This window comes from Trachemys scripta, chromosome 1 (genome assembly GCF_013100865.1).
Source record: "Trachemys scripta elegans isolate TJP31775 chromosome 1, CAS_Tse_1.0, whole genome shotgun sequence".
NCBI classification, from domain to species: domain Eukaryota; kingdom Metazoa; phylum Chordata; order Testudines; family Emydidae; genus Trachemys; species Trachemys scripta.
Genome location: NC_048298.1, coordinates 224,957,729 through 224,979,384, shown reverse-complemented (window position 1 = coordinate 224,979,384; position 21,656 = coordinate 224,957,729).

Sequence of the window (21,656 nt, the reverse complement as noted above, 5' to 3'; positions counted from 1 at the left end):
AGTGAGCTTCAGCTCCAAAGTCTATTCCAAGGATATGCAGGGAGTTTGGTTGGAAGAGGAGCTCCCTGCTCATGGTGCCTTTTTGCCCATCACAGTGATGAAGCTGGGTATGGTTATACTAAAGTAAGTTTTTTGTTTTTGTTTTAAATAGGAAGAGGATATAAGGGATGAAGCAGCAGAAACCTCATGGAGGAAGTGGGTAAGAAAGGTCTTGAGCAGGAGAAACTTCCTGCTCGGGTGAGTTGAGGTAGGAGAATGAAGAAACTTTAGCAATTCTCTGACTTCATCTAATAAAACATAATCTAATAACACACTATATGTGCTACCCTTGTCTGGCTTCCTGCTGGGAAAGCTGACTGTAGTACGTGGATGTGAAGAGGATTGTGAAAAGAAAAGGGTTAGATGTGGTCAAGGAGAGAAAGCTGAGTTAAATAGTCAAGGAGCAAGGCAAATGTCAGTGAGGAGGAGGGCGGGAATGGTAGCTAGGTAGGAGTACTGCGGCAACACCAGAGAGGTCTACGATTTTTAAAGAGAAGCTGTTGTATAGGTGACTGAACCCTGAGCCAATGGCCTGGGTCATCTCTCTAGTATTTTCTTTTTCTGACAATAAATACATTTTTGTATGCTCTTGAATAATGTCACCCTCTGCAGAGCAATAGCAGATGTGGGGGACTTGCAGGCAGACTTCCCATTGGAGGAGAAATTTGTGATGTACTGTCTGGCTATACTTAGGGTGACCAGATAGCAAGTATGAAAAATTGGGACAGGGGGGTGGGAGGTAATAGGTGCCTGTGTAAGAAAAAGCTCCAGTCCTTGAACAAACAGCATGCAGACATTCCCCTTTCAAGGATTTCAGCCCAAACACCAGTGCTCAGTTTCCAGGGAATAACTTCCCCAACAATTGACTCTAGTTAAGAGATTAGGGCAGAGATCAAACTTGCTTGCTGCTTGCCTCAATGCTTCCCGTCCCTCCCCCCAAAGAATCTATATAATGAAACTAACAATTTAGTATTTCTTCAAAGATAGAACATTGCTTGCATGCTATGAACCTGTCAGACTGTGGGTAACAATACTATCTAGGGAATCCTGTCATAAAAGTAACATTCTTGTTACTCAGTATTTGAGCTGTGCAAATAACTGATTTTTTTTGTTTCCTAGTCAAACTGAAAAGTTAAAAAAAACATTTTGGGTCAATTCAGAACAAAATTATTTCAAATTTTTGAGCAAAGTCAAAAAGTTGAAACAAATCCCTTTTTCCTTCATTTTAGAGGGGGTTTAAAAACATTTAAAATAAAATTGGAATCTATATTGTAATGAGAAGTCATTTGGAATCAAAATAGCCATATGTTTTATTTAAAAAATGATGGAACAAAACATTTTGCTTTTTCCAGATGTTTTGTTACTGACCAAAACTATTCAGAGAATCTGACATGAATTTGCAAAGTCGTTCTCTCAACCTGAATCTGCATTTTTTTGGCAAAAAAATGGTTTGTCCAAAAATTTTTGATGCAGCTCTACTTGTTATGTTACTACACTTCAAAGTCCTGATCCTCCTCCAATTGAATTCAGTTGAAAAACTCCCTCTGACCTCAAGGAGTGGATGGATAAGATTTTCTGCTTTATTTTGCATGATTATCCATTTTTCCAGAACTTTAAGCAATAAAGTAAATAAAATGTATGCAGGGTCTGAATGAATGCTTCCCTGACAGCTAGCTGGGAGGGGGAATGACTTGGGTGTGTTTATGTAAATACAGTTTGCTCCTGCTCTGCTTACATATTCAGCAGATACAGCGGTGTCAAAGTGATCAACTTTGGTTGGTGTTGGGTACAAATCACCTTAGTACTGAATGCAGGGGTAGTGAAATATGGTTACCAATGTTGTAATGATTGTAGGAATACAGGAAAGCAGGACTGTGCTTAACCTGTCTGAAATTAGGGGGCCACTGTCAGCTGAAAGAACCTAGTTAAGCCAGGGGCTCGAATGTCAGAGCCCTGTGAAAGTAAGAAGGGTGGGGACAGGTATCCCCAGCTAGGAGGCTGCACACTCTCATCAAGGGTCCTCCCTAGACTGGTTTAATCTGTTCCTTCCCACTGTTCAAAGAATAGAGATAAATGGGCTTCATTAGGAGCCTCTTTATGTTAAATGCCAAATCAGAGCTGAAATCTCTTAAGACGGGGCAGTGTTTCTGCCCAGCCCTCAAAGAGCTGAAAATTACTTAGAACCTGATGGGCAGAGGTCTCAGCAGAGAGGCAGAAAACAGCTGACAGTCAGCTGGTGAAGGAGTGGCTGGTGCAGTGGAAAGGCATGATGAGTGGCCAGCAGGGCCGCTTGTGGAGAGGAGCGGCAAGAGCGGTGAGCAGACAGCCAGCAGGGCAGCTGGTGGTGAGGCATAGCAAGAATGGTGAGCTGGCGGCTGGCAGAAGTGGTCAGCAGGGCGGCTGGCAGAGAGGGGTGGTGAGTGAGTACCCGAGCAGCGGAATGAGTAAGGTACCTCTTTACCCCAGCCAGGGTGGGAGGTGAACTCTGCAGATGCACCTCTGAACTCTGGGTCTGCACTGACCAAGGACAGCAACTGTAAGTGGGGTGCAGAGAAGGGTTGGGCATGTGAAAGAGACTTGTGGGTTGCTGGATTTAAGAACCTGAGGGGAAAAGGACACTACCCAACATACTTGCAGGTGGGTTTTTTTGCTCATGATTATGTTTATGAACCCTATTTGCAGTGTTTTCCCAAATTAGCACCGAGTTACTTCCTTCCTTTTATTAAAAGTTTCTTTTCTATACTCAGACTCTGTACTTGTGAATGAGAAAGCATTGCCTTTCAGAGACGCCCAGGGGTAGTGTGTAAATTTCCCAGGTTACTGGGAGGGGACTCAAGCCGGTTCTCTGTTGTATCAATGGAAAGCAACCCCTAGGCTTGGCAGATTTTTTTATTTTTATCTTTTTATCATTTCAAAGGATAATAGCAATGATTTCTAAACTTTTTTTAATTTTTATTGATTTAAATTTTCAAAATTCCAGGAAATTATGGGGGAACAGACAATTATTTAATGAGGGTATACATTGAGATTTTAAAAGTTAAAGCTTTGTCACTTTTAAAATATAAATTGTGAACATCACATCCAAATACATAAAGTAAATATCCTTAAATCAATAAAACATACCTGTTTTTACTACTCATTTGCAAGTCCGTTTGTGACAAGCCTAATTCAGAATTTTAAATCACTGGATTTTGACTCTACCAAGTTCTCAGGCAGCATTTTTCTTACTTTCCCTATTGTTTGGCTGGTTTGTGTGTGTATGGCGAAAGTGATAATTACCAATAAAAATCGAATCCTTCCAAGCCTACTTATATTGCATTGCAGTTTGGAGCGATGGAAGTAAAATGAATGGAAGAATCTAATTTAGGAGAGGGATGAGATATGTAGGGCCTGATTCTGCTTTCACTTTCAGCAGTTATACAACCATGTAACGCCATTCATTTCAGTGGTGTTACTCCAGGTCTACGCTGTTGTGAGGGAGAGCAGAACAGGGTACATCTACACAGCCTATGGCAGGGAACCTCCCAGCTGGAGTCGACAGGCTTGGGCTCACAGACTCATGCCACCATATTAAAAATAGCTCTGTAGACAGCGCTTTTAAGTTGCCATTTGGGGTCTGAAGCCCAACCCCGTCCCTAGGTTTCAGAGCTTGAGCCACAACATCTACACAGATATTTTTTGTGCAATAGCGTGAGCCTGAGTCTTGTTGAACCGGGACCAGAGTTTCACTGCTGTGGGCTGTGTAGACATATGCAATAAGGCCCAGTGTGTCTGATTTGTGCCTTAAAGTTAGTAGAAATATTAAAAATACTCAGGAATTATTGACAATGTGTTTGTTTGGCTTCTTGGCAGCAGCCTCAGCATTCAAGTATGGACTGGTTGCTGACTTCACACACACACGAGTGCACGCACATACACACATACATATACACCCACACCCTACAGCACCAGGACACTGAGTTATCCACCTCAGGCCAGCCTGAGATGGTGTTCGGGTTTTCACCCACCCTTCATTTTAAATAGTCAGTTATTCCTTCTCATTTCAAACCCCAGTTCCCCCTCTAACTCAAGTGCCATAAGCCTTTTATCTGGGAGAGCAGAAGGTTTCCTGGAACTCTACCATGCTACTTATCCTGACAGCTAGGAGAGGTACGTGTTGTATCTTTTTTCCCCATTTCCTTATACCACCTCTAATACAGAGGCTCAATAACGGCCAAGAAGGGTGGGCATATGCGATATGATTTGCATTCATTCCTGTAGAATATTGTAGGACTTTTATATAAGGGATGCTTTTGTTCTGTGTGACCATGTGATGAGTGAGAAACTAAAACATGAGTTTCTCCAAGAAGCATTAAGTGCAATTCCACCAAGCACACTCATGCCATTGCCAAATATATTATCTGGGAATGTTTTTGAAATGCACATCTATCAGACAGGCAGTCTCTATATGGAGAACAAAATATGCTGTTTAAAAGGAAAAATAATCCCCACTGTAAACATTAGGAAATGACAAATACACTCAGGACATATTTATGTATCCAAAACAAAATCAATTATTAAAGAGAAAGGGGTTGGAGGGAAACAACAAAATTTAACTAAAAATAATGCCGAGTGTTTAATAGATTTGTTTAAGAGTCATAAACAAATAACCCATGAATACTTTAAAACTGTCAGTGTTGCAGGATAGAGATACCCAGAAGATTTTATTAAAGATTCAAACGTTTATGGAGTGTGCTCTCGAGGTTAGCGCAGGGGACTGCCAGTCAAGAGAACTGACTTCTGTTCCTAGCTCTGTCATAGACACACTGTGTGATCCTGGTCAGGTCACCTAACCACTCTATGCACTGGTTTACCCACATATATAATGGGTATAATAATACTTGTTTACATTAGAGTGTTTTGTGATGTCTCATTAATTAATGATTGGCAGTTTCAGCCTAGGGAAAGGCCTATTAGATAGCCACCTAGGATGCCGCAATGCAGGAAGTATCACCACTTGGTAGAAAATTTCTAGCTGGGAAGTGGACAGGGTCAGGGATTAGTAAAGGTAGAAAGCAACTTCTTTAAAGCCTTTGTCCACCACTCAATCAGACCACTCTGTTTCTTCATCCAAGTGCCACTTGCAAATGCTTGCAGGATGCATAGTGTTAACAACAGGGTTACTGTCATACTACTGAAAAAGGTCCACACACAGCAGTTTATTGAGAAGGAATTACGCAAGCGGTAAAGCGTTATATTAAGCACATAACTCCTGTGTTAGACATTAAGAGCTATACATTAAGAGCTATACATTCCTCTTAATGAGTCTCTCTTTCACAAACCTATAGAAACAGGTCCTGCACTAGCCTCCCGCAGTTCCTGCTTAGCAAACGGAGAAGGTTAGTTACCAATTTTATAGACGGCTTCTTCAGCCCTTTGGTCTGTTTTGGATTCCCTCGAGTTGCCTTGAGAAACCTCTGGTTCACAGTCCTACTCGAGCCCAGGGAGCAGAGTTTTGGCTACTCTGCCTAGCAGCATTGCTTCTTCAAGCAGCAATTAAGGAATCCCAAACACAGTAATTTACGTTATTGATTCTTATAATCTTTTTCCTCAAAAGAGTCACGAGGCTTAAAAGCATGCCCAGTGGGCATGTGGTTACTAATTTTTACCTGATTAGTATTTTAGAAGGAGTTTGGGGGGGGGTACCGAACAAAGACTATCCCACGTTTACTCACTCATCAATCATTCACTCTATCTCTCTGTGTGGCGTCCTTGCTGTAAGGTCACTACAACCCAGATCTTCTGCATCACAGTCCAGTACCTTAAGCAAAAAGCCATCCTCCTCCTATGCAGATGAGACACTCTCCTCCTTTTGGCCTCTCACTTGGCATCCCCCCCAGGAACCTCACCGGCAATATACAATGGTCTGGAGTGCCTTGCACTTCCATCAGCAGCAAGGACGGAAGCTTGCAGAGGATAATTTAAGAGCCCTGGGTGAGCCCTCTATGCCCCATGGCTCTCCCCATCTGACACTCTCAAACATCAGTGCTGCTTCCCTGCTGCCTATTACTCCCCTCTCCTTGGGGAAGAATCTATGGCTTTTGATTCATTCCAAGGTCTCTGATGACCTTTCCCAGCCCCACCTGGCTGAAGAGGTGAGCTTTCATTGCTATGGGGACTGGAGCCAGAACTAGTACTCCAGTCAGAAGGATTTGGGGGCCGATTGTGCCCTGGAGTCCTGCTGTAAGTATGATTGTATTTACCTGAGCCTCACTTCCCCACCTCCTGACTTTGAAGAGAAGGATTAGCAGTGTAAACAGACTAAATGGGAAACCCGCTCATGGCTGCATCTGCAATGCGATCGACTTTATTAAATTTCGTATAGGGAATGCTACCCCAAATTGTACATCTCGGATAATCCCACATCAGTACATGCATTACATGTATTGTTATTTACTTTGCAGTAGCACCTATAGGCCCCAGAACCATTGTTCTAGGCACTGTACAAACAAATAAAGTTATGCCCAGAAGAGCTGACAATCTAATTTTAGCACTAGAGACAACAGATGAATATGACGAACAGCTGGGGGAGCACAAGGTAACAGGGAGACGATTGTGATCAGCCTGGTAAACTGCAGTCACAGCAACTAGCTGCCTAGCCATTGCATGGTTCCTTAAAAAATGTGATCACTTTTATAGCTAGATGGATAATGATAGGTGTAACGAAAACATTATATATGTAGTAGCTCTGTCGACACCAACTCTGCTATGGTAGGAATGTAATTCATTAGGCCTCTTGTGAGTTATGCAGTCATCTGCGATTAATGAAAATGAAAGACAGTTCCATTGCTCGCCATCCCATTTTTTTATAGCTGTGTATGTGTTAAACGATATCAGGAGAAGTCCTTCTCTCCCATCCTGGTGAAGAGATTTAGCAAGTTTCTCCTGTTTATTTTTTAAACATCTTAGGAGGAAATGACAGATGTGCATTTCTTCCTTTAAGAAAAAGGTAAAAAAGAATACAGCTATCCCTGTTTTCTTGTAATCCAGGCTCTAAGCAGATTTAATGGTCCTGTTATTGCTGAGCAAAATTAAGTCCTTATGAAACATGTTACAAACTACCTTTGTAGATCCCACTTTTCAATAAAAAAGGGGTTTAGGTCATGTTGAACAATCTGCTACTTATTAGCACTTTGCCTTCAATAGGTCACCTTTCAGAGTGCAATACTCTGTTTTCATTAAGCATTGAATCCAAAGGGGCTATATTTTAGAATTCAAACAAAATATATAACTTGTATTGTGAGCACGGTATGAAGACACTCAAAGCATTTAAGTCCCAAACCCTTATCCTGTACAAATCTGTCAGATCCAATGCTTTTAGTTTCACTAAATGCTGTGATCATTAAGGGAACAGGTCATATTTTTTAAAAAATTTAAAACCTCAGGTGTAACATTTGTTGTCCAGCCAGTTTTTTTCCCTAAAGCAATAAGCAAAGATGATATTTGAAACAGAACTTGCAGGCCATATCATGATCATCTGGTCTACATCTCAACTTCCTCTCCAGTACACCATGGAAGAAAGAAAATAAGGTAATATAAAAGTTAGTGTACAATAATTTTAATAGATGAAAATAACCATATATCATAAATTGTTTTATGAATGATTTCATTTTATTTTATCTTTACGTTTGTTTTAGGAATATTTTGGAGGATTTTTAAAATTCTCTCCCCTCACTGATAATAGTTACCTCTTCTGAGAAGTTCAATCTGTGCCCTTGCTGATACTTCCTCAGTGTTACTGCAGCACAAGGGCACCCTTGTTTGTTGCTTTTGACCTGCTTGTGAATGTTTGGCTGCTCCTATTGGGTCACATTCTGCCCAGCCATTCCCTGGGTGCACAGCAGCGAAAGAAAGAAGGAGCCTTCCCACCCTTTGCACAGCATGCATATAATCAGGCAGAACTGGTGCCACTCTGAGGACCTCAGAGGCTGCTTCCTCCCTCCTGCTTCCCTTAGGAGCACAAGGCTCTACAAATAGTGATGGTTGGTAAGTAGGTGGAGCCAGGACTCTATTTGTCTCTATTCACCAGCCCAATGAGTTGGCCAGTCACATGACAGGGGTAAGATCCTCCCCTCAAGGAGGTGTATGGTGGATGTGCAGTTTCTGAGGTTTCCAGGCTTCCCAAGGTATTTAGGCATAGGAGCCACAAAGGCACAGCATCATGGCACCTACCTTTTAGGCACCTAGAAAATCTCTGGAACAATCCTGCAATCCACAAAGCCTGAGTTAGGCACCTAATCTACCTATACAATGACTGGGAAAAGACAGGTGCCTTAGAATGGGATCTTCACAAGCTAGGCAGCTCCCTGCCTAAGCTAGCCCATGGGAGATGCTGACAACAGGGGTAAGTGCTAAACTCCACTCCTCTCCCTGAGATAGGTGCCTAAATCCAGACTTGGCAGATTCCTGTGTCACCTTAGTGATCCACAAATGGGAACCTTTCACCTGGACTCAGGCGGTTTAGGTGCCTAAACCACTTATTGAGGGAATGAGTTCAGCTCCTGGCTTGCTCCACACAAAACAGGCACTAAAGGATGTTTCATTATCCAGTTCTACTAGTTTATGCTTGTTCAGTTTTGGTTGGAGGATAGAACAGTAGCCAGTGGAATCAATAGACACTGACACTTGCCATCACTATTAACTTTTTGCAACCCTGTCCTGCATTAGGTAAGTGGAGCCAGGAAATGAAAAGCAATCTCTTGCCAGCATTCCTCTGTGTGATACAGAGTGGGAGGGAATTTCAAACACCAGGATTTGTTTGTCTAAATGGTGCACACAGGACAAAAATCCCTCCTGAGCTGAGCACTAGAATTAAGTGAGAGAAGAATTCTGCCATCGGGCCACCTGGCAGCAAGAGGAGAGCTCCATGAAACCTACTTGAACCTATGGGCAACAGTGGGCTCCTTGGCCCTGGGGGAGGGAGGGATTGTAGGATCCACACAATAGTGGCTCCCCTGGCCCCACCCCTGCCCAAGCCCCTTCTGTAGGAATGCCCCAAATCTCTTTTGTCCAGCAGAACCACATAGGTTCCACTACGTGTGAGGTCCTCTATATGTGTGGAAATAGGATTTGCCTCATCATGCCTACAAGGGTGTATGATTTGATGAGCAGTTAATGGTAACCGCTGTATTAAGGCCCTCTGTCCACAGAAGTTTCCCTCATTTTCAATAGGGACAGAATTGGAACCCTAAGGTAACTTAAAATGTTGGAATGGTAATTATCTCTCAGCAATCTCTATTTAAATTAATATTGCTTTCAAAAAGCATGACATAGTAATGTATACAGTATTTATACTCTTTTGCACATACACAGCATTCAGTCGGTGTATAGTATCAGTGATGATAAATATTAGCACTTTATTAGTGTCTCTCTGACAAATGATGAGTTGTTTTACATGGGAGTCTTTATCTGTGTGGAAAAGCAGAATTTTAATTCTCTTTATTTCTATTCTCGGTGGATTAGAAATCATTTCTCATCACACCATTAATTTTAACTGGTGTGTACATCCTTACAAGCAATAACTGTATACATTTGGGCAATTATTCCTGAAGATGTTATTCCATTTGAGAATCCTGTATTTTAAATATCAACTCCAGTGCCTATTGGAAAAGGCGGCTGTGGTTAATATATGGAAACAATATTTGTATATAATCATACTATTGGGAGTAGTGATAGTAAGTAGATGTAGACAGTTTAAAATGCACAGATTGTTGTTGCAACGTAGCTTGCCATGGGCATTTTTTCCCCTTAGATGGTTAAAGTGCTGAATAAATAAAGCACAATGGGTCAGCATTTGACCAAATATCTTTATGATGTAAGTTAGACTGTGAGACCTATTAACTAAGGTTGCACTCAAAAGTCAGGAAATGTGAAAAAGAAGGTAGAACTGCAACCTTAACATTGCCTTTTGTGCACACTCCATGTATGCCACAGTAGCAAACACCTCCCACTAACCAGGTGCAGCCTGGGCTCTCCCTTGTGCCTGACCAGTTCTCCTGCACCGTGAAGATAGGGTGGGGCTATGGCTCCTTGCTGACCTCTTCCAGAAGACTAGCACCAATGTGTTGTGAGCAGCATTCACCGGCATCAGCACTGCTTCCCAGCCACAAGGTAGTAGCTGACTCCTGCACTGGGGCTCAAAGGGTGATTTTCTATCATTTTGCACAGCAGTGTCAAGCCAGCACTGGACCAGGAATAGAACATACAACATGTGTTTGGTGGGTAGAATTAATTGTTCTGGAAACTCATCCCAGTACTAATTAAGCTAATTCACATTCTGAACCTCATTAGAGAATCATGCAAAACCCCTTTCATTGATGAAATCTTCCTCCCATAACTGGACAATTGACTTGAGTGTAAATACATTCCTTAAGCAAAAACTCCTGTATACCAAAAAGCAGAAGACTCTGACGTCTACTAAAATACATCTAATTTTCTTGGGACTCACTTCAATACTACAACACTGGGCCCCGTAGAAAAGCTGAAGATGGTTAAATAAACCCATATCTATATACATGGTGCAGCAGAGTGCCTAAACGTCACAAAATTGCCCTTAAACTATAGCTGTAGCCACTGAGAGTTTTGCACTTAATACCAATTTTGCTGCCTCCTACATCCGGGTAGTACGTAGTAAGATAGTGAAGTAAGTGAGCTTTTCTTCTCTTGTTCAAAGGAACAAATACATTGCTCCTGTGGAGTTCAGTAACATAAGTGTACAAAATTAGAGTTACAAAGGAAAATGTCGGGGTTGATATTCCTGACACAGCCTTTTTCACCGAAGTAACATCTTATACTTGCACATCTGAGATGGAATAATGCAGTAGTCCAAGATCCCAGGAGGCTCCTGGTACCATTGTCTTTTAGTTTTTTAGCCTGTGGCCTTGATTGAAAGGAGAGTTTCAGTTGGGAGTACTCCTGCTTTATTATTTTTTAAAAAATGGGTATTTCTGGTATGCTTTGTGAGGCAGGGGAAAAAAAAGGCTTTTAAAATATTTGCTCTCTGCTCCTGTGTAAAAAGTTCTGAGGTGGAGTTTGGCAATTGATGTTGAAGTAGAACTAGGCAGCCTTTGAAATGCTTACCTAGTTCACGAGTAATATGGAAGATCTAGTTCAGTGCAGTTTGGATTCATAGATAGCATTTTCCATTTCTGTGATCAAAATGCATGTGCATTTTGAAAGTTTTATGATCAGAGCTGAATCTACACAACCAGGCATATGTTTTTGAGGATTTTACTAGCCTTTAGCTTGATAAGTCAGTGTTGTAATGGAAAGGGGGTATATAGGACTCAATCTTGCTTGCAGTCTACATTGCTAGAGTCTTACATGTACAAGGTATTTTGAATTTCGAGATTTAATTTAATTTCAACTTGAGTAGGCTAGAAAAATGAACGAACATTGTTCTCTTTACATATGTTTTCTCAGACCATTGAGGGAATGGGCTGAATGTTGGGGGGTTTATATTCATAAGATAGGTAGATGGGTACCTAATGCTATATTGTATACGGTTGAATAAACAACAAATATGTATAGTGAAAGCTGAGAAGTGACTTTTCAAATATTAAAACAATATTACATTCAAGGTGAAACATTCCCTGTTTGGTGTTCATTCTGGGCACAGCCTTTTTAAATGAAATTTGCCAATAGAGTAAGTAAGCTGACCAGACCTTGGTTCCACGTGAATAGGAATAACAGTTTCTGTGTAGCCACTTAATTCCCCCAGAGCAGGTGAATGAAGAGAGGTGGGGAAATGGGCGGAGCATTAGCTCCACCTATCGTTCCCCCAACTTGTTGGCCAACACAGCTGTTAGTGTAGATCTGCAGCAAATATTACTGCCCAGAGGAAGGAGGAAGCAGGCAAAGAATTTTTACTCACATGTATGTCTGAGTCACAATGTGCCTTGGATCCTACTTTTTGCAAATATCTATAGAAATATAAGAGGAGGAAAAAAGGAATGTGAAAAATATAGGTTATAAGGGGTGAAATCCTGGCCTTACTGAAGTCAATGGGAGTTTCGTTACTGACTACAATGGGGTGAAGATACGACCCAAAGCCTGATCTTTTAGTCAGACAAAATTTATAAGTACATAAAATACACAGAAACAGATCACCAGCAAGTCTTTAAAAGTGTGAATAATAATAAAATAAGTAAAAAAACCTTCCTCTGATGCAGACGGTAGTAGTTCAGATAACCACTGCTAGATTCCACCTTACCAACTAGTGCACTGCAGCTCCAAACATGGTTCCATTGCCTTAGCTCCCTCTTCCAGTTGCCACTCTGGTCCTTTGCCCCAGAAGACAAATGCTGCCTACCTGTTTCCATCTTTCCTCAGATGAGTACTGCCAGCCTGAGATTCCATCTTTCCCGGTCCTCACTTGTACTGGTTGCATGTTAACCATTTGTATACTCTACTGTGTCAAGGAATTTGCATTTCTACAAGGGGGAAGATGGTGCAGTGTGTATCAAGGTTTCACTCTCCATTTCTCTCTCTCAAAGTTCCCCGATATCCCCGTCTCTGGTCTATTGTTAATTAAAATATTTAACACAGGTTCTGTTTTCTTATTTTTTGTAAAAATTACCGATGAATCCATTTGGAGGAAAACCAGTTAAATAATGGCCTACCTGGTAATTTAATAAAATAATTATGTGAAAAGTGTTCAATATGGATTAGAAATAAATGCTAGGCTGTGCAATCGAAATAAATGTTCTAGGAACATACAAATATCAGCCTTTGTTCAGGAACCTCAATGCTCCTGTTGGTATCAGATAACTGAATACTCATGGATCTGGGTTGCTCACCTTCAGAAAGGCTTCCTCTGCCAGGACCCTTCCTGTCCCTTTGATGTCTTCAGAGAGCAGGTGCAGAGAGTGGGTGTAAGCTCCTTTCCAGTTCCTCTCCAACGCTGTGCACCTTCACTCACTCTTTGCCAGCTCTTCAAGGGGTGCCATATGGCATTTCCCCACCGGGAACTGTCTTCAGGGGCTGCTTGGTATTGCTGCTGCTTCTCGAATGCAAAAATTTAAAAAATGCTTTCTGAGGTTGGAAGTTTTGTCCTTGAAAGGCATCTGCTGTTCTCTGTAACAGGCACACAAAGAAGACTTGACAAATTATTTTATTTTATTTTATTTATATCGTGGTAGCAATCAAAGGTCCTAATAAGACTCAGGATTCCAGTGTGCTAGGAGTTGTGCAAACAGAAGATTTGGTCTCTTACATCCTTGCCATCTAAATCGACAAGACAGACAAATAGTAACCATGTAAGCAAAATGTCAAAGGCACGTGGTTTTAAAATGTTTTTATAGCCATCTCTTTGTCTAAGGGCCGGTGCCCCAGTCAATCGGCACCACCAGTGCAGACTCAAAGTGCCCTTCTGCTCCATGCCACAGAAATAGGTTCAGTGTGAGTGTATCTGGTAAATAATTCACAGCTAACTGAAGTCCAGTCAGCCATTAGTGACAGATGGGCATTCCCTACAAATGTCAGTTGTAAAGGGATGACCCCTTCTCAGCACCTCACACTCATGATCCAACTTTATTTTTTTCATACAAGCTACGTATTGCTATTTGACTAACAGTATGCTGTGTTCCTGTATAGCTAATCCATTCATCAGAGAAATCCTTTGTCTCTGCCACTGAAAACAGGTGAGGAGCATACTAAAGCTCTCTTCCCTTAGAGTGACAGTGCTATTTGTATGGGCTGTACTAGTTGTCTGATTTTTGCCAGCCTATGTAACCTACTTCTCAGATTCCCTAACAGAAGAGTGACTCTTACTGGATGAAGACCAGCCTTCTTTCTTACTCACTTCTTATATTTACTTTATCGTCCTTTAATTTGATAATAAGAATACCCAAGGTCTGAATTAGGTCAGTATTTCAGTTTGGCAGTATTCTCCCTAACACTGAAGTTGATGGATTTCCACTCCATACGGCTAAATGCAGTGCCTTGCAAACTAACACGGCTGCTACTCTGAAACCCCCCTAATGCTGGCATTGATATGGTATGGAATTCAGTTTTCCAAAGATTGCTTTAATTATACAGTAGTCAGGTGAGGAATTTTTCTCTTCAGAAATTAGTCTCTAGAGTCTTGTTCCAATATCTGTTAAAGGTAATGGGAGTTTTCCCACTGACTTCAACAGGCACTAATTCTGCCTGGTGTAAATGCAATATGGGTTCCTCAATGTCCATAAGAGCTCTGATATTTACAACTAGAAACTGATCCATAATTCTGGATGACAATCCAGTTACAAGTAATTTGTTTTTCATTTACTAGGTAACTTTAAGTCTTCCCTTGTACAAATTCTCCCTGCCAACATAGCTACAGCTGTGAACTCTATTGATCCAAGTTCTCGGAGAATTTCCCATTGGACTGGCTTGTGTGCGAATCACAAGTCATACATGTGTCAATGCACTTCTGTGAACACAAAATCTCACGTTAATGTCTGCACAAGCTCAAACATTTGCCATTTGTTCTGAACTTCTGCATTGCATGTGAGTTCACAGGATCCTAGTGTTAATGTATAGCCAAATTACTGCTGATTCTGTGCACACTGATGGTCACGGGGCTGAAGATGACCAAATCAGAGTTTGTCTCATTATTTCCTTGTACTCCCCTCATTGTCTGTAGTCATCTGTGGTCTCTTGTACTCTGGGGCAAAGACCATCTTTTAATTCTGTGTTTATACTGAACCTAATACAAAAAGTCTTAGTCCATGATTAGGGCTCCTAGGTGTTACAGTAATACAGATGATGGCCCTCTCCACAGCAGGCATTTCAGATGGTAAAGAAAGTTTCAGTGAGACAGCACACCTGTAAATGAAATGTGGAAACTGAAACAAATCATAAAGGGGTGAGGTGGGAGGCCATTCCCATGTGAAGCTGATATCTTCAAGTGTAAAGGAGCAGCCCTAATACAAAGGGTCAGTTACAAAGCAACCGGAAGAAATAGGAAAGAGACAAACACAACAGACCTAATTTGCCAACTGGCTCGGTAAATGATAAATAAGTTGTGCCCTGAAGCCCAATTCAGAAAGGCACTGAAGCACATGCTTAACTTTAAGCACAAAGAATGATTTGTAGTATTTTGAGCCCCAGCAATGAGATCCTATGAACAATGCTGGAGTTAAAAAACAAATGGTTAAATAGGGAGTGATGGCAGGGGGATACTTGGGCTCCCTGACTAACAGACTCTTCTTGTCCAAACCCAAGACCAGAATCATCTGACAGCCTCTCTCGGTTGCAGGGTGAGCTGCAGCTTAGACCCTTTTCATCCCTCTTGAGTGCACCCCTTAGTGATAGGCCTGGCTTACTGTGCCTCACTCTGAGTCCCCCCATTCTTAGAGAGGATCTTGGGGCTGCAGCCCCTGTTTACCAATCTTATTAACGTGACAGCCCCAACTGCATTTGGCACCCCTAAGCCCCTCCCCCACCCCAGGGACCTGTGAATTGATTGAAGTGACTCAAGAAAAGTGTCTTCAAAACAAAGCCTTGTTTGTGATTTCCCTCAAAGATATAAAGCGCACAGAGCAGGGGGGGGGGGGAGAAAAGGCCTCTGTGCATGGATCTCATACCTTAATCTTTTCTTGCTGGCTTTTGTAAGTTCCCCTGAGTCTAGAATTCTCTATCTCCTGCTAGGAGAAGCAGACTGTCCTGCTAGCCTCTTTCATAGAATACCACAGTTAGAAGGGACCTCAGCAGGTCATCTAGTCCAACCCCCTGCTCAAAGCAGGACCCATTCCCAGACAGATTTTTGCCCCAGATCCCTAAATGGCCCCCTCAAGGATTGAACTCACAACCCTAGGTTTAGCAGGCCAATGCTTAAACAACTAAGCTGTGTATCTTCCTAGGACCTGATGTTCCCTGGACAACCTCTGGCCTCTCACTCAAGCCTCAACCTTTTTTGAGGCCCCACGATTCTCTAATGTTTGGTATCCTCCTTTTGATTCTAGCCGTGGGAAGGGTAAACAATTCTCAGCTTTCCTGCACCCAGGTAGGCAGTATTCTCTAATAAACAGCTTCCCCATTATTTCCTCCAGGACTCTTGTCTATGTCATTGTTTTGTCTTTCCTTGGCTCCTTGTAACGGGGGGTGTGACTCACCACCACAGCACCTCCTGCTGGCCATCCTGGGAATTAGGTTGGGGGTTGCCAGTATACCCTTCTCAGGTGGCATCTCACCCATCATCTTGTCTGTCTCCACCTCCAGGACCCACATCACTCCCCAGACCGCATCGTCCTCTTCTGGACACAGCCCTCTGACAGTGTCCCAGTCGGTCCTTTCCCCACTTCCAGGGGAGCGAGAGTCCTTAGTCCAAACACTTGCCTCAGTGACAAACTACAGTCCCAATTCTAGCTGCTCATCTCAGTGAGAAACTGGAGTCCATTCACTGGCCATTCCCCTCAGTGGCAAGTGGGGAACCCAGGCCCACCTGCTACTCCGGGTCCTGACCCAAGGACCCTATACCTGGCAGCCTCATACTGCCCCTCTAACTTTGCCATCTCCTTCCCTGGGACACTTCCCCGAAGCCTTAGCACCTTCTCTGTCCTTGTATTAGGGCCTCAGTCTGGGAGCTGGCAGCATGAAGCTTTCTCCTGTTCTGCAGACCCAGCACTGCTCTGTCCATGGTGCTCCAGCCTTCTAAGCAGCCAGTCCTCCTCCCTCACACTTCAAGGAATGACTGCTTCCTCCTCTGCTCAGCAGCCCCTTTTTATATAGGCCAGCCTGGCCCTGATTGGCTGTTCCAATAAAGATTCTCCTGATTGGCTGGCACTATAAGCCTTTTCCTCATTAGCTGCCTCCCGCACAGCCGCCCCAGGGTGGCTTTAACCCCTTATCTACCAGTCGTCCCATCACACTCCTTTAACAAGCTCTTTTGATTGAACTCCATAGCAAGTAACCCATAATAAATAAACATGCAGAGGCATGTACCATATTCATAAAAAAATATACAGGTAGTTTCCTTGTAGGCAACTGACAGCAGGGATCACTTTGAATTCTTTACAGAATTATTGTGTTTATGGGAATTCTCTGACTAAGCTTTCCCATTGCCATTGCCATTCCCTCTCTTTCCCCTTCACAAGTGGAATCACAGGGCTACTACAGCTGCAGGAGGAGAGCAGGGCCAAGATCTTCAGCAGTCCAGCAGCAGTGGGGGACGGGGCAATGATCTCCTGTCTGTAAGACTAGGGAACTTGTGCACTGCTAAGTTTTTGAGCCACAGTGATAGGTGTACCAGGCCCGGAGGCCCCATTCTGGAGGCCTTGCAGTCCTACTACATCCCATCCCAGAAAAAGGGCAGTAGAGGAGAGTCCTCCAAGCTACCTAGAGTGGCTGTGTGGGACTCAGCCAACTGACTGCAAGGAGCAGCCAATGAGTCCAGTCAGGGAGCCTAGCCCCTTAGGGAAGAATGGTGTGATCAGACTTGAACTACATAGGGAAATGGAGTTTAAAGTAAACTAATTTTGAATGAAGCATTTTGGGTCAGCTGAACAAATCAAAACAAAAAAAATTATTTGGGAGTATGCTGAACTGAAAGTTTCTGAACTGAGATTTTTCAGAATGTTTTGTTCCATGAAAAATTTCAACTTTTCATCCCAATTTGTGACAAAAGCCAATACTGAAATATCAGAATTTCCCGCAAGGTGGAAAATCCATTTTTTTTCTCTTTTCTAATTGACAATAATAAAGGACAACTTACAACAGTGAGCAATCAAAGTAAGAAAAATATTACACCAGCTTATAACCAATTCTGTGAAAAATATCAAGTCTGAGATTATATCAGCAATAGGCACTCTTCATAATGGCAAACCACTGGCTCATACCTCACTAGGACTGGACAGAAAACTATTAGTCCTTTAGAGAACAAAGTGAACTGTGAAGAACTTCAGAGAGACCTAAAATAAGTAGGTGAGTGGGCAACATGATGACAAATGAAATTCAATGTTGATAAATGCATACACCTTACAGGGTTCTAAATTAACTGTACCAACTCAGGAAAGGGACCACCTGCGTGTCACTATAAATAGTTCAGTCAAGACCTCTGTTCAGTGTAAACTTGCAATCAAAAAGGCAAACAACACATGAGGCTGTATAAGGAACTGGGTGGTTGATAATACAAAGAATATAATAATTCCTTTATAGAAATAAATGGTACAGCCTCATCTGGAATATTGTGTGCAATACTTGTCACCCCATCTCAAAAAGGATATTGCAGAAAAAGTGGGGGGTAGGACAAAGGTGACAAGAATGATCAAAGACACAGAGAAACTCATATTAAGAGAGAGTGAAAATATTGAGAAGTTTTACCTTAGAAAGGAGATGAATAAGAGAGGAGACAATAAAAGTATATAAAACAGCCAGCAGCCTAGAAAAGATAGATTCGGAGCTTCTCCCTGTCTCAGAACAAAAGAACAAAGGGATATTCCAAGAAATTAAAAGGTGGGAAATTCAAAACCAGTAAAAGGAAATCCTTTTTCACACATCATGTAATTAGACTGTGGTACTCACTGCCACTGGACATCATGAAGCCCAAGAACTTAGATTTTAAAAGAGCTCAAACGTTTATATGGCTATTAGGAATATCAAGAGTTAGCCTAACTAATGATAACAAAAAATGTAGAAGGCTTTTAAAATCTCCTGCCATTAGAAACCAGGCAAATTGGTGGAAGGCAAATTACCACACACCTGTCTACTGTGAGGTTCTTACACTCACCTTTCTCTGAAGTAACTTGTACTGGACTAGACGGACCTTAGGTCTGATCCAGTAAAGCAATTCTTATGTTCCTAAACCTTTACTAGCGCCACTACAGACATTTCAGAATTCCTTGAAACTGGAAATCTATCCAAATACAAATACAAGCTGCAAGATCACCATCATGCTGATCCTGCAGAGAGGAGAAGATTGAGAAGTTTGCAAATTTTGTCTTCCAACATGCTTTCAAAATTCAATATGAATGTTTTGGCCAAAGTACTTGCTAACTGATTAGCCCTGATGCTTTTTATGTATATAAACCAGTTGGGAACCCTCTCAGGAACATCAACAAGCAGCAATAATAATAATACCTATCTCTTATAGAGCACTTTTCATCATTAGTTCTCAAAGTGCTTTACAAAGGAGGTCAGTATCATAAGACAGATATATTATGTTCATAGTAGATGAACATCAACTAGAATTCTCTAAACTCAACAGACTTCTGTCCCCTCTTGAGAGCCGCTTACTGTGCCATTTGGCAATTTTTATTGCAAGTCTTAGAAAAGGTAGGCAGTTTATCTCCTGATTAAAGATGTTTTACAATTCACTAAACAGTTTTCATATTTACATGGCATACAATCAGAAAATTCTTTCCTTCAGTGAGAGACTAGGAAGGGCGGTCTTCTGTCTCTATGTTTTCATAAAGCCTCTAGTAACTGTGATGTGAAATTCACTATCTGCCCAATTTAGTTCCCATTGCAAGCAATGAAAAGTGTCCCGTTAACTTCAGTGGGAGTTGGATTAGGCCCTAATTTACTTCCAAAGTAAAGTATTCAAGTAAATGGATATGAACACAGAATGTAATCTGAAAATAGTGCTACTTTACCATTTTTAAATAAGCCAGCTACTTAGTTTCTTTTGAAACCTTACAGAGGATTATCAGGATTTAAAAGCAATATCAATAAATCTAAGACAATTTGCTTGGAACATTTAATTACATTTCACCTCCCACCAGATTTCCAGGCCAGCTGGTTATCTCAGGGCTTCAAATACCTCAGGATCCATCTTTTCCCCCTGAATTGTTCTCAATTAACTTTGCATGCCTGCGTCAAGATCTTGGAACCAACAATCCTAGGTGGCATAATCTTCTCTTAATTTATGGGCAGACCTAACCTAATAATAATGTCCATCCTCCCTCCAGATGCTTTATTTTTTACAAGTTCTTCCAGTACTGCTTCCAAGATGGTATAAGAAGGAACTCAGAAAGAAGGAACTGTTGGAATGTGGTCTGACAGGGAAAAAACCTGGAACAGCTTGTTAAGATCACACAGAGCCAAAAGTAACAGGGAAATTAATTTACCTAATTGGAAATTCTACAGCTGAGCAACATTATCTTGGGTGTGATATACATATATATGTACAGTCATATATATATAAGACTGGCTCTACCATGAAGGAATTCCAGAAAAATGACCTGGCAAAGCTTCAGTTGATCTTGTGCATTTTGTTTACTATAATGATACTTTTCATCCCCCTATAATTCAGGGTAACCCACTAACATAAATTTTCCAGCAACATCACTAGCAACAATTCCTCAGGGTGAGATTGTTAGAATGTGGAATAGTCTCCTAAAGAAAGTGGTGGAACCTCATCACTTTTAAAATTTAAAATTATACTTGGTAAAGCACTAGAAAACACGGGTGCTTCTGTACTGACAGGGAGAGGGACCAGATTAGTGGTCTCAAGATCTGTTGAGAGAATTCTGGCCTTTGAAATGACTGTATTGCAAAGAAAATTTGTCTCTATGAACTGAAAATGTGTTCCTTGAACCAGGCCCTGTTACTTTTAAATTGACGTGTTTGAATGACTACAGACAGGGAATGGGGGAACTACTTGGCAGGCTGTGGGAGTTTCAGGGAGTGTATTGGCTTTCCATGTGCTTTAGGGAGCAGCTAGTGAAGCATGAGTCCCCTTCCTTTTACAGGGCAGCACTGGGGATGAGAAAAAGAAAAGATGAGAACCATTAGCTCCCTGATTCTCTGCCACAGTATAGGCTAGAGAAGCCTAGGGGCTTCTTTAACTTGTGCCAGCTGGCTGTGGTCCCCAAGGGAGAATATGCCAACTGAGTATAGCAAGAGTTCAATAAATTCCAGCTACTCTCCCTCTATCATTCCAAGATGCCTTATTTGTGAGGGTCTGTGGAGATGGAGGCATACAAGCTAGATGCTAGCTCTACGGCATGTCAGCGGAATCTCCAGTAGGGGGCTTGTGGGTGGTTTGCACTGCCTTTGTTCTGCCTAAGTAAAGTGACTGGAACAGGCAGATGCCTGCAGCCCTTTGAAATAATATGTTTGGCCTTTGGTCTGGAAGGATTGGACACCCCTAGTTTGGATAATCTAAGAAGTCTTTTCCATCTGTATTTTATCTCGTATTCATCTATAACTTTATATTTCTGTCCTTCCTTTGAAGCATCTCATAAATTCATAGACTTTAAGGGCAGAAGGGACCATCATGATCATCTAGTCTGACCTCCTGCACATTGCAGGCCACAGAATTTCACCCACCCATGCCAGTAATAGATCCCTAACCTCTGGCTGAGTTACTTAACTCCTCAAATCATGATTTAAAGCCTTCAAGTTACAAAGAATCCACCATTTACTCTAGTTTAAACTTGCAGATGACCTGTGCCCCAGGCTGCAGAAAAAGGTAAAAGAAAAACCAATCTGACCCGAGGGAAAATTCCTTCCTGACCCCAAATATGGCAGTCAGGTGGACCTGGGGCATTTCAGCAAGACCCAGTAGCCAGATCCTGGGAAAGAATATTCTGTGTAGTAACTCAGAGCCCTCCCCATCTAGCGTCCTATCACCGGCCATCAGTGATACTTCCCTATTA